Source organism: Mirounga leonina, unplaced genomic scaffold (assembly GCF_011800145.1).
Source record: "Mirounga leonina isolate KUSES-001 unplaced genomic scaffold, KU_Mleo_1.0 Mir_152, whole genome shotgun sequence".
In the NCBI taxonomy this organism is placed as follows: Eukaryota; Metazoa; Chordata; class Mammalia; order Carnivora; family Phocidae; genus Mirounga; species Mirounga leonina.
The window spans coordinates 17,324,252-17,338,571 of record NW_023270380.1 but is presented as its reverse complement, the minus strand read 5'-3'; positions in this window follow the sequence as shown (position 1 = coordinate 17,338,571).

Here is a 14,320-nt window from a genome sequence, read left to right as displayed (position 1 = left end):
TCTAATCAGGGACTTGGAATACCCCAAAGTGATCACTCTTGGGTCAAACTGTGTTAGAGCATAGTCATTTCAAAACTTTGACTCCAGCAGCTAGCTCCAGCTTAGTGTATATAATAGCTTACAAGGACCAATACAAAACAAATAGTATTTCTCATTATAATTAGAAGGTAGTGTTTTGGACTTACTTTCATGGTAAAGGCCTCTGACCAACACATCTTGCTAGGAGGGTGTCCAGCGTGTTCCAGTTGGCCCAAGAGTTTCTTGGTTTCAGCCCTGGGAGTCCTGTGAACTAGACTCTCAGTCCCAGCAACCTGGGCTGGTTGGTCGTCTGTAGGACAGAGTTACTGCAATACTGGTGAGTGAACTGTGGGAGGTGCTTATTTTTAAAGTACTTGGTATAAGTACAGCTTTTGTCCATGTTTAAATATTCTGGCAACAGTCTGTAGTTGTGTTAGTTGAAGCTTTCGTAAGAAATGCCTTATATGTTCACTGACATAGAGAGAGAAATGCAGTGTGAAAAATTCTGTGAATAAAGTCTTAGAGTTCCACGTGTGGTGTTGCTCATTGAGGTTTAACAGATAATTCTTAAGTTAGATATTATATTTCTTGAGTGATTTGATTATAGCTATTGAAGTATCCTTTACCAAGACTAGAGCTGCAGAAATACTGGATGTAAAATTTAAGAATCTGTAAGGGAGACATTTTATTTCACTGTTTGTATGTGGGAGGTGAAAATAAAACATGACCTTATAGGGTATCTGGGAGGATGAAACAAGGTAACAGTAGAGCGTGCCTGGGCTATGTGAGGAGAAGAGTCCATAATCGCGGGAGCCATTATGTAATTGGACACTTCGTCATGATCATTGCAATTATGACGTTCTCCGGTCACAGATGCATAAACAATTTCACATGGATTTTATGCAGAAGAACAGAGTTGCTGCATCAGTAAGGGTTCATCATTGTTACTATTTCTGTACCCTGTCTGTGCCAACAAAACATTTTGTTAGAGTAGAAGCATAGCTATTGTGATCATCAAAATGGATAGAACTGGCCTTTATTTACATCCCTGGACACCCCAAAAAGCCATCTATTCAGTTTCAGAAATCATAGTTTTTAGACCTCCTTCAACAAAGTTTGGATTATGAGGAGACAGTTAACTTCCAAAAGTGCTCTTATGGTATACTTAGGTCAAGTCATCTTTTTCTCTCTAGAAGTATATTTAATCTTCTGGTTGTCAAAAACCCTGGATTTTTTTGCAAGCCTCTGGATTTGACATGAGAGATGTATTTGTCATGCCAAGTGAGCATCTGATACTGTCTGCTGGCCCTGATAAACCTCTTTAAAGGACCCTCCTGGTGCTGAGGGAAGTTGGTTGCGCTGCTTATAAAAGCAGCATCCTGAGGGGCTCACATTCATGGAGCTCTCACCAGAGCCATTCTCATTTCCTCACCTGGTACCTTCTCCTCTGCCTTGTAATCACTCCCCATGTTCCAGCCTTTCTTCTCTTATCTCATTCATTCTCCACTCTTGACTTTGCTTGCAACTGTGATGTCACGTGAACTGGTTACATGTACTAATTCAGATCCTGCCTTTGTGCCATATCAGGTCTTCATCACAGATTGATCATTGAGGAACACTTCCTTAATTAGTCAAATTTTCAGGGCTATACTCTGAAAGCAGCCACTAATGGGCCTGAGTCCTGTGGCTGAGCTCTGGACACTAAAAAAGTTGTGGGGGAGGTATCTTTGTTCTCTTTCTAAGGACACTGAGAATGAGTTACACACCAGGCAAAGCACCTCTCCTCCTCCACCCCATATAAACATGAAAATAGGTAACTTGCTGCATAAAAACTAAAGATTAAAAAAAAAAAAGGATAGAATGAAATATTTATTCAGGTCCATGCAAAATCAGATATTAATATTAACCTGTTTATTAGCTGGTGTCCAGCAGCAGAATTATCACTACCACAATAGCACAATAGTAGTAACAAAAAATTGCAGATTTGTAAAATTCTGTCTATACAAAGCAATTTTTTATATACCTCTTATAAACCCGTTGATCTGTGTTTAGGTAGGTACTATCTTTTAGTTTTCTGAGGAAAAATAGAATCAAGAATCGAGAGTATTATTTCAATTCAGGTTTTCTAACTTCAGACCCCTAAACTTTACCAAGGAACCTCTACAGATGAATTCAGAAGGCTGCATCCAAAACTTCCTGAGAATTGATAAAGAAATTGGTTGAAGGTTGAATACACCCTTTAGATAATCTTGAGTTGAGTTGACCTTCAGTTTTTAATCTTCTTATCACTCCAAACCAAACACAGTCCCGAGCAAAGATAAACCGTGGCACACAAGGTTCTGCTATAGCCCTCAGTCTCATGGGAACTAGTCTGGTTTTGCTGCTGTTGACTGTCCTTCATGCTGGGTTCAGCTCCCAGAGACCAAGACCAGCCCATCTTTATGCTGACAAATATAATAATATGGAGTACCTCGCTGTCAGATCTGATGTTTTGGATATTGCCATCAGTCCATATTATGCACAAACATGTCCTGTTGCTCATTGCTTTGGGGAATACAGCTATCCTGGGGAAAGTTACTTTCTTTGACCCTGGTTCTGATTAATTCCAATTCACACTTACATTGTGAAAGCTCACAGATGCCTCACAGTTAAGCTTGTGGCTTTGTGAAAACACAATTTTTAAACATCTGCTTATTCATTACTTCTCTATAAAATAAATACTGGATAAAAATACTAATTATAGTATTTTCCAAAAGCACAATATAAAACAGTTTTGAAAATAAATTGTATTTTAATTTTAATTAATCATAATTAAATTTCATTTGAAAAATGTATGTGAATGTCATTTATTAGTGTAATGATAGAGGCTTTAGTAGCCTGAAAGATCATTTTCTTTTTTTTTTTTTTAAAGATTTATTTATTTGAGAGAGAGAGAGAGCAGGAGCAGGGGGAGGGGCAGAGGGAGAAGCAGATTCCCCTATGAGCAGGGAGCCTGATACGGGGCTATATCCCAGGACCCTGGGATCATTACCTGAGCCGAAGGCAGATGCCTAACCACTGAGTCACCCAGGCACCCCGAAAAATCATTTTCAGTGTCAGATAGTTACATCAGAATTTGCCTTTTGGCTGTAGGGGGAAATTGGTTTTTTTGCTATTTATGTATTTATTTTTTAAATAGCAGATTTTCTTAATGTAGAAAGGACTCGTGTTTAAATGGAATATTCTTGATATTATTCCTCTTTATTAGTACACTTTTTTTTTTTTTTTTGAGAGGGAGAGAGACAGAGAAGACAGAAAGAGAGGTGGGGGTAGAGAGGGGGAGAGAGAGAGTCTTAAGCAAACTCCACAGCACAGAGCCTGACGTGGGACTGGATCTCACAACCCTGCGATCATGACCTGAGCCGAAATCATGGGTCGGATGCTTAACCGATTGAGCCACCCAGGCACCCCTACTAATATGCATTTTTATTTACCTGAGTGATTTACTTATATTTGAGTCAGTTGTTCAATCATATTTATACCCAGTTATGAAAAACTTCGGCCATTTGCATGTGGATATAAAATTAGATTATATACTGGTAGCTGTCATGGTTAAAAAAAAATCAACCAGTAATATGTCTCCAAGAATGTGAGAAAATAGGTTATTGAAAATTGAGATGAGGAAGTTTGCCATAAACCAAGAGAAGGAAGATGTTCATACCTTAACCCAAAAGTGCATCAACCATAACTAAAAACATGAAACGTCCTCCTTAAAAGCTTTTTCAAAATTGATTTTCATGGGTTTCAAACTTATATTATGTATTTCAAGATCAAATGAACCATATCACTCAAAGTGAAACTCAAGTAAAACTAATGAGGCTTTCCTTCTTTGTGGCCTAAATTGTTCGATTAAATGATATATAATATTTGCATTAAGTTATTCTTTGCTTTATTGAAATCTTATATTTCTGGATTTGACTCTCTCAGGGTTCTTGCAATTCATTACAGAACTTTCTTTTAGCCTCGTAGTGTAATAAGATCCACTCAGAAATGTTACTCAGTTGAATTCCTAGATTTTAGTAATTAAGAAAAATTTTAGCATATAATGTTATTTATTCTAAGAACCATTATAAAATGCCTAATTTTTTAAAAAAGATTTTTATTTATTTGATAGACACACAGCGAGAGAGGGAACACAAGCAGGGGGAGTGGGAGAGGGAGAAGTAGGCTTCCCACTGAGCAGTGAGCCCGACGTGGGGCTCCATCCCAGGACCCTGGGATCATGACCTGAGCCAAAGGCAGACGCTTAAAGACTGAGCCACCCAGGTGCCCCTAAAATGCCTAATTTTTATCATAGGCAATTATTAGGAGAATTTTTGATTAAATGAACCTGAGTCAAACAAAAAATACGTATCTTTCCAGTTTTGTTAAAGTCCAAGCTATATGGGGCCACTATTATAATACATATATTTTTATATTCCTAATGATATATTTTTTAATTATTTATTTAAAGATTTTATTTATTTGACAGAGACACAGCGAGAGAGGGAACACAAGCAGGGGGAGTGGGAGAGGGAGAAGCAGGCTTCCTGCTGAGCAGGGAGCCTAACGCGGGGCTCGATCCCAGGACCCTGGGACCGTGACCTGAGCCGAAGGCAGACGCTTAACGACTGAGCCACCCAGGCGCCCCAGGATACATTTTTTTAAAGATTTATTTATTTATTTTAGAGATACTATTGCACACGGGGCGGGGGTGGTGCAGAGGGAGATGGAGAGAGAGAATCTCAAGCAGATTCCCCACTGAGCTCAAGGGCATGACCCTGAGATCATGACTTGAGCTCAATTCAAGAGTTGGACACTGGGGCGCCTGGGTGGCTCAGTCGTTAAGCGTCTGCCTTTGGCTCGGGTCATGATCCCAGGGTCCTGGGATCAGGCCCCGCATCGGGCTCCCTGCTCAGCTGGGAGTCTGCTTCTCCCTCTCCCTCTCCCCCTGCTTGTGTTCCCTCTTTTCGCTGTGTTTCTCTCTGTCAAATAAATTTAAAAAAAAAAAAAAAAAAGAGTTGGACACTTAATCGACTGAACCACCCAGGCGCCCCAATGATATTTTGCTTAAGTACATCTGAAATCAAATGAATTAGGGAAAAAATTACTTTGGAAGATTTAGCCTCTCTCTAGTCTAGTACGTTCAAATAGAAATATGTCAGCTAGACATGTAATTGAAAATTTGTAGTAATACTAGAAATTAAACATTCATCTAAAATACTATCTTTCAAACACATTACTAATATAAAATTATTAGTGAGAAATTGTGTGTCATTTTTTAGACCTCAGTTTTCAGAAAAAGCATGTATTTCACCCTGTAGTACTCTATAGTACATCACAGTTCACACTGTCCACAGTTTCAGTGCTCAGTAGCCATGCGTGGCTAGTGGTTATTGTGTTGGAAGAGCACCTGCAGATTGTGAGGCAAAACAGAGTGAAATATGGTATGGTCTAAGAACGTCTGTATTTGCACTGTTATCTGACAGTGCCATATGCTTTGTATAGCATTCAGATCTGGTGGGAGTACGTATGGACGGATGCACACACACACCCACCCCCCCACCCCCCTGCATATTTTGGGCTCAGCCCTCCAGGATTGATTTCTTGGTTTGTAAGAAGTCTGACTTCTCTGACTACCAGCCCTTCCTTTGAACTCCAGTCTCTTGTCTCTGTCATTCACTCTCATTCAGGTTAAATGCTGTATTAAGTGACAGTATTTAATGTTAATTGGAGGGGTTTTTTTTTTTTTTGACTCTTAATTTAATCTGACCTGTGTGTGATATGCGTAGGTATAATGCTGAGTTTTAAAGACTCCCTGTTAGCTCTTTTTGAAAGGCAAGTTTCATTAGTATTCTAGAAGTCTGCTTTTGTTCTCACATAAAACACTATAATTAAGTTGTTAGCTGTAGAATTATAAGAATTCTAAAAAAGAAAGTTTACCTAATACTGAAACATTGATGAGTTAGCATGCTAAGTTTATGTAATAGCAAAAATTCAATGAAGTTTAGACTATTGATTTTTAGTGATTGAAATATTTTTAAATACTTTCCAAAATATAAGTATAAAATGTATAAAATTATACTTTTTAACTCAAACTATTTTAGTACCCTGTAGTTCCAATGTCTGATACATTATGATTAGTATCTACTTAGGATTCCAAGTACATGACACTTACATGTATATCAGTAGTTGCTTATTAAATTTTACATTTGACCATTTTGCACATTGATAAACAAGGTAATCTGTATAAACAAGTCTGCTTTTGTTGGCTTAATGTGAGGAAAAAAAAAGAGGACTTAAAAAATAGTAATGGGAGGCAGAGTTTAAGGAAAAACAGAGAACATAAGCACAAAAGATTATTTTTCGCACCAAAAGATCTGATTATCATGGAAGTCATAACAGGAGTTAGTAAATTTACTTACAATTATAGATTATTAAAATGTGCATGAAGAAATAAAATAAGGGTTAGCTAGTAATCCTTTCATTTAATCATCATGTGTTATTGCTTTGTCTGTTGTTATTATGTATTGAAAAAATGTTCTGGGGAAATTGGAGATTTAAGGATTACAAATCAACTACATTTATGGAATATAATACTTTGAAGAAAGTTTGACAGTCTTGCTTGATAAAGAGGGATAAAATCTTTTGGTAATTGAGTTCTAAAGTTTCTGAGAACTCTATTTGGCACAAAGAATTATTGGATCACTAGGATAATTTCAGAAGAAGATACTATGGAAGGTATGGGAATTCACAGAACTGAGTAGGCCGCTCTGTCTCATGGTGTGGCTAATTACAGCACAACTCCTCACTTCTCACCCCCTTCCTGTCTGAATCAACATTCTTTGCCATGTGCCTCACAGCTTCTTCCACTAACGAGGAAAAGTAGATGTTCCCACCCCTTGACTTTGCAAGTTTGACTATAAGATTTGCTTTGGCCAATCGAATGTTAAGAGGTGGGATTTGACTGCATGGTCGGAAACTGTTTTCAGATTTGGGTATCTTCCCTCGTGCTCTTGCCATCACCAGGAGACCACATACCTGAGCTAACTGACTTGTCTTCTGAGAATATGAGTGATGTGTGGAGCCGGTGTAAGTCTAGTCTAGACCAGTCAACCCTTAAATAGCCTGCAGACTTGTGAGCTAAATGAATGCTTACTACTCACAATAAATGCTAGCTCATCTTATCGAAAGCAGACTAATTTTAGTGACGGACGAGCAATCAGGGGTTGGACATAGGAGGTAGGTTAGTGGTGGGTAGAGAGGAGCAGGAGGGAGGGTAGCAGAGGACATGAGGACACTTCTCAGAGTGATGGATATGTTTTCTCGACTGTAGCAGTGGTTTCACAGGTGTTGTATGTCACGTTGATCACATTTTACTCTTTGGATATATGCAGTTTGTTGTGGGCAGCATGTTGGGGCCACATAATTACTTGACTCTAAGTAGGAGGGATTCGGACCCTTTCATCCTCTGGTTTCACCATGATGGCTTCACTATGAAGTGTAATTTTGAATTCTGACACAATTTCTCCATTCCTATATAAGTGCTGTTTAGATTTCATTTATTGCTTGAACAAATGTTTATCAGTCACTAGCTGTGTTCCAGGCCCTATTCTAGGCTTTGAGGAGATAAAGTGAATGAAATAGTCCAAAATATCTGCCCACATGGAACTTAAATTCTTAGAGGTGGAAGAAACATAAACATGAAGTAAATACTAAAATATCGTATACATTCAGTTTGATCAGTCTTAAATGAAAAAAAAAAAAGGAAAATAAAAGGAGGAAAAAATGGGGATAAAAGAGTATTCAGGAATGGAAAAAATATTATGGTTTTCTAGTTATTATGCAGAATACTTATATCCTCTGTAATAGGTAATCAAGGCATGCTCTAAATGAAACAAAGTTTGTATGAAATTCCAAACATATTCATTATTAAATGAACATTTATTAAGCACATATTTGTGCTAAGCAGTAGGAAGATCCGGAATGATGTGGGAGTATTCATTTTGGAAATATTTAGTACATGTGCATAAAAGAGATAGAAAATAGTTTCAAAATTAAAAAGAGGATTATAGTCTCAAATGTCTTCAGGAATTATACAGCTAAACAAAACCTGCAGGATACAGGTACAAGACTGTTGGAGACGTTGCTGGCAAATGATCTTGACAGGGCATGACCCAGATGAAGGCATTTTAAGTGCTATATTTTCTTACCATTTTTAAAAGATTTACTTATTTTTTATTTTTTAAGAAGGTTTTATTTTATTTTCTCATGTTATGTTAATCACCATACATTACATCATTAGTTTTTGATGCAGTGTTCCATGATTCATTGTTTGCGTGTAACACCCAGTGCTCCATTCAGTACATGCCCTCTTTAAATAAATAAATAAGATTTATTTTATTTATTATTTATTTATTTATTTATTTATTTATTTATTTGACAGAGGAGACACAGCGAGAGCAGGAACACAAGCAGGGGGAGCGGGAGAGGGAGAAGCAGGCTTCCCGCCGAGCAGGGAGCCCGATGCGGGGCTCGATCCCAGGACCCTGGGATCATGACCTGAGCCGAAGGCAGACGCTTAACGACTGAGCCACCCAGGCGCCCCAAGATTGATTGATTTTAGAGTGAGCGAGCACTAGCGTGAGTGCGAGTTGGGGGTGGCGTAGAGGGAGTGAGAGAGAGAAAATCTCAAGCAGACTCCCCACTGAGGACGGAGCCCAGGACTCCAAGATCATAACCTGAGCTGAAATCAAGAGTCGGCCGCTTAACCGACTGAGCCACCCAGGCGCCCTCCTGTCTATCTTTAAACATTTGACAGTGTCTGCTAAGCACTGAAGGTTTGCATGCAAGTATAGGCCTTCAACTCCCAGTCTTTAGCCTATGACCGTATACAGTTGACCCTCCCACCCCTGCAGCCCAAAATCCACCTATAACTTTGGAATCCCCCAAACCTTAACTACTAACTGTTCACTGAAAGCCTTACTGATAACATTAATGGTGGATGAACATATATTTTGTATGTTATATGTATTATATTACTGTATTCTTACAATGAAGTAACTAGAGAAAAAATATTAAGAAATTCATAAGAGAAAATACATTTGCAGTACTGTACTGTATTTATAAGAAAATCCCCATCTAAGTGGACCCTCATAGTTCAAACCCATGTTGTTCCAGAGTCAACTGTATGTTTAAATGGTGGTATCTCTATTAGTTGTGAGTTAATCCCTTCAAGGAAAGGATACAATCTCAGTGATTAAACAACAGCAACACCTTATTTATTCTTCATGCAGGGTCCATGGCAGTGCTCTTAGTTAGGTGGTGGTGTATTTGCTATCTTCCCAGTAAGCCTGAGGGACCCTGCTCCCTTCCTGTGCAGACTTTTCTAGATCCACTTGGTACACATGGGCTATGTCCCCCTGTGCTTTTCAATCTCTTTCCCCCAAACAGGGACAGCATTTCTCTTACCAGGCTATCTGCACATACCTGACTATCAGTCATAGACTAAAAGCATCTCGGGGACATGAGGGCAGATCTCAAGGGGGGGGATAAACACCATCTTCTGATGTTTTCACCAAGTGAAGGTTTGTGTTGTCTCCAGGCCAGAGGAAGCAGCTTTCTTAAAGTGTGAGAGGCAAGGATTTCTTTATCACAGATTGCTCAGGTAAATTTGGGGGTTTGCAGATCTCAAAACATCCAACCAAATAGCCCATCCTAAGTTGTAAGGTCTGACTTCTTCCCTGCTATTGTCCTGATTTTTAGCAGGACACTTGTAAGGGCTATTTAATACGTGTTTTTTGTTTTTACCCTCACACCGTCAGAAGCATGAGGTCCTTGTTACTGTCTGCTCAGAGGGTGATCCAGTTTCATCAAATCCAGGTGAGGGTTCTAATTCTTAGGATCATTTCTGGTATGAGTTGTTTTTTTTTTGTTTTTTTTTTTTAAGATTTTATTTATTTATTTGAGACAGAGAGAATGAGAGAGACAGAGAGCACATGAGAGGGGGGAGGGTCAGAGGGAGAAGCAGGCTCCCTGCCGAGCAGGGAGCCCGATGCGGGACTCGATCCCGGGACTCCAGGATCATGACCTGAGCCGAAGGCAGTCGCTTAACCAACTGAGCCACCCAGGCGCCCTAGTATGAGTTGTTTTAAGATCGATCCTTCCAGTATGAGACTCTCACATAAGTTTGTGTGTTCCAGTCTAGTATTTATTTGGAAGGTGATAAGTGAGTGTAAAAGTAATAAAAGTAAGTGACAGTAGCCAATAAAAGGCTTTGTTTAGTGGGTTACAACTCTAAGCAACTGGGATTTTAGAATTTGTTGTTGTCACTTGCAGCCAAACTTAATTCTAGGTAACAGAGTCAGAGGACATTTCTGTTGTTTGCTTCCAAGAATTATGACTGGTGAGGCACATTTGTTGAATTACATCAACTATAAAATAGTCCCGGGGCGCCTGGGTGGCTCAGTTGGTTAAGCGACTGCCTTCGGCTCAGGTCATGATCCTGGAGTCCCTGGATCGAGTCCCGCATCGGGCTCCCTGCTCGGCAGGGAGTCTGCTTCTCCCTCTCCCACTCCCCATTTGTGTTCCCTCTCTCGCTGTGTCTTTCTCTGTCAAATAAATAAATAAAATCTTTAAAAAAAAAAAAAATAGTCCCTATGTACTGAGTGTTCTCTGTTGTAACCGGCACTGTGCTAAGGATTTTATACACAGTATCATTTGATCCTTCCAATACTTCAGTAGAAGTACTGTTACCCACCTTTCACAGAGGATGGATTTGAAGCTCAGAGGGTTGCCTCAGTTTCCTGGGGTCGCACATTCATTAAGTGACAGGACCACATCCTACATACCGATCTCCCTGATGAGAAAGTTGTACCTCGGCTGCTGCACCTCGCAACTGATTCTATAATAATAAATCCACACTCTCATTGAGATGAAATCTTTCTTGCTCTAGCTTAGATTCTTTGTGCCCAACCAATGTCATTTATCATGTACCTCTTCATCTGAAGGCTTAAGAAATACTTGATGGTAATAGTTACTCTATCTTCTGATCCATCAGGATTTTTTTTACAGGCAAACAAATCTTTTGTTTCTCATTTTATTGTTTTTGTTACCTTAATATACTCATGCTGTAGATTATGTCCTGATAAGTACTGTCCAGAATGAAATACAAAATCTTGTGAATGGCCTTTCTGTCTGGTATATAATAGGATGATCGCCTCTCTTGTGGAATGTAAATTAAGACATCCATTGCTTGAACTTATACTTCTGAATTGTGTTGAATAAATTTAGTTTTTAACCTTTTCATATGAACTATTGTTTAGCTAGCTTTTCTCCATTCTGAATATACCACTTTTTAGACCCAAGTATAGGATCTTGAACTTAATCACCATTTTTATTTTATGAATATTAATGTTTTGCTTTAGATCTGCCAGTATCTCTTTAATATGTTATCAAACATGTTCAACAGCCTTCCAGCTTTGTGTCTTCCTCAAATATAAACAAATAGACTTTTTTTTTTTTTAAAGCTTTTATTTACTTATCTGACACAGAGAGACACAGTGAGAGAGGGAACACAAGCAGAGGGAGCAGGAGAGGGAGAAGCAGGCCTCCCACTGAGCAGGGAGCCCGATGCGGGGCTCAATCCCAGGACCCCGGGATCATGACCTGAGCCGAAGAAAGATGCTTAACGACTGAGCCACCCAGGCGCCCCTAAAGAAATACACTTTTATACCTTCTCAGGGTTATAGTAAATTGAAGTAGGCTAAACATATTATAATAGTTGAAATGTCCAATTTAAAATTGATTATAAATTGTACTTGAGTATTATAATTTAATATTGATTAAAATTTTATTAGACAAGCACAAAGCCCATGTCTCTCTCATAAAACTATTTTGGAAAACTTATTCTTTGCTCAAATTCAGCTTTACTACTTGTAGCATATTTCCAGAATCTCTAAGTATGGTAATGAGTATAAAAAGCAAAGAGGGAAGGTGGCTCATTAATTAGTTTTTAGAAAACTCATTTCTGTAATTGCAGATATGATAAATTGTCATCTTAAATAGCCATTCTACAATCTTATTTTTGGCTTACTTTAACTTCACTGATGCATATTTTGCGGTGTCCGCCTTCATCTTTTTGGAAAACTGATCCTTTGCCCATCTTTGGCTTTCTGACTTCTCTCCTGTTCTTTCCAACTCTGTAATGATCACATCTGCCGAGAGTCAGTTTGCGATCCATCTTTCCATTCTGGCCAAGACATGGATTCGTGTGTCATGTAAAAGCTGTCTCACAATTCTTCAACTGTAGGAAAATTGAGAGTCCTCTCAGTAATATTCAGTCACTCTATTTTAGACAGAAAATCATGTTCCTAGATAGAGAAGATAAAAGCCAAGTAGTAATAGAGAAGTTTGAATCTGTTGTTAATCAGCTCTGAGTACTATACCTATGGCTTCCTGGTAATTTTGGGAAACCTCCAAAATTTTAACTTTTTCACTGAAGCAATATGTTATCAATGTAGAGAAATCTGAAAATAAAGACATAAAATTAAGACCACTCTAGACGTGTGTGTATGTGTAGATATGTATGAACATTATTATGTTACTTTTATGCATACTGGGTGTATATTAAACATATAACTGGTATGTAATTATATTTCTTGATGGCTGCATAGTATTTCATCATGTGCATTTACTATTATTACTTTACACATGTGGCTGGACATTTTGATTATTTCCAAAATAACACATTTTAAAATAATACTTATTTAAATACAAATACGTATTTCATGTTTATTTTTTAAAATTAAGGTTCTTATTTTACCACCCAGAGGATATGCTTGTGAAATTATGGCTAAAATCATATGTCAGTATTTTATTTAAAATTGTTCTCCAGATTGGCAGTGGTTTTTTTTTAGTTTCAGAGGTAGAATTTAATGATTCATCAGTTGCAGTGACCCAGAGCTCATTCCATCAAGTGAGAACTGGGATCTGAGACAAGCCATAGGGATTCATAGTTCGGTAGGAAGAGAGAGAGAACAATAGATACTGAGAAGCAGTTTATGAATCATTTGAATTCCCAGTAGAATCTGGTCCTCTGTTTTTCTGGTGGGTCCTTTAAAGGATCCTTTTCACATAACCTTGGGCTATTAAAAATTGAAGCAGATCTTTGTCCAGCCTCAGTGGTTCCCAAGGTCTTCATTGAGATAGCTCCGCTGTGTGTGGGAACTTCAGCAGCTCCAGACCAGGACTCTCTGTGCTTCTGTCCGTGAGGCTTGATCACCCAAGGGTAGCCCTCTCTTTGCTGGGGTTTACGAACACTCAGGCTTCATCAGGCTGACATCTGATAGACTCACACATTATGTAGAAGAGTTTTATCCTTTCCCATTGCTCTACTACACTCTTATTTCCTCCCAGTATTCTCAACACTTGCTTGAACACTGTGGAAGTTAAGGTATTTCCTTTAATAAATTAGAACTGTTGTATCAAACATACTTTGAAAGAAAATTAACATTGCTTTAATTTATTCATTCTAGTGGGAAATGGATATGTAACATTAAATCAATGTGTAACTCATTATTAGCTTTCATTCTGACGTTTACTCTATTTAATCACAGAGAATTAGAAAGATTCGGCTTTGTAAATATAAATATAAATATAAATGTGATTCAGCTCAGAAAATATACAGAATAATAAGTGAAAAATAAAGTGTATCTGAAAGGCTCTGAAAATATATGATGACATCAATTCGGCTCTCTGTGAACTGCAGACATTATTGCTCACATGTATCATGGCTTGATATTGAGCAAAGATGTTTTATATTGAACAAAGGCATGAGTATGATTAAAGTTGAATATCTTCCATTACAGAAACATATGAAGCATATGCTGTTGGAAACCAACATCTGATAAATATATCACAAGTCTCTATGCACCTTAGTCATAGGTTGGCATAATAAAAATGGACATATACTTCACTTTATTTTATTTTGCTGGAATCCTTCCCTAATTCTCCACATTCACAATTGGGGCCAGCCTAGATCTTAACTCTGACTTTGATGTAGGGTTTAGCTTAGCTTTGACTTCTTTCCAATGACAAATTTGAATGTCTTCCCAAACGTTACATGACTTTAGGTAGGAACGCAAGGATACTTTATTATCCTAAATCTTTTAATAATACACTACTAAAATCAAAGAGGGAAATGTCCAAAGACATCTTTTTCTGGATATTAGAATGATAATCTTAATTAATCCAAAATATAAGAACGTATTGTTAATATAGTGGA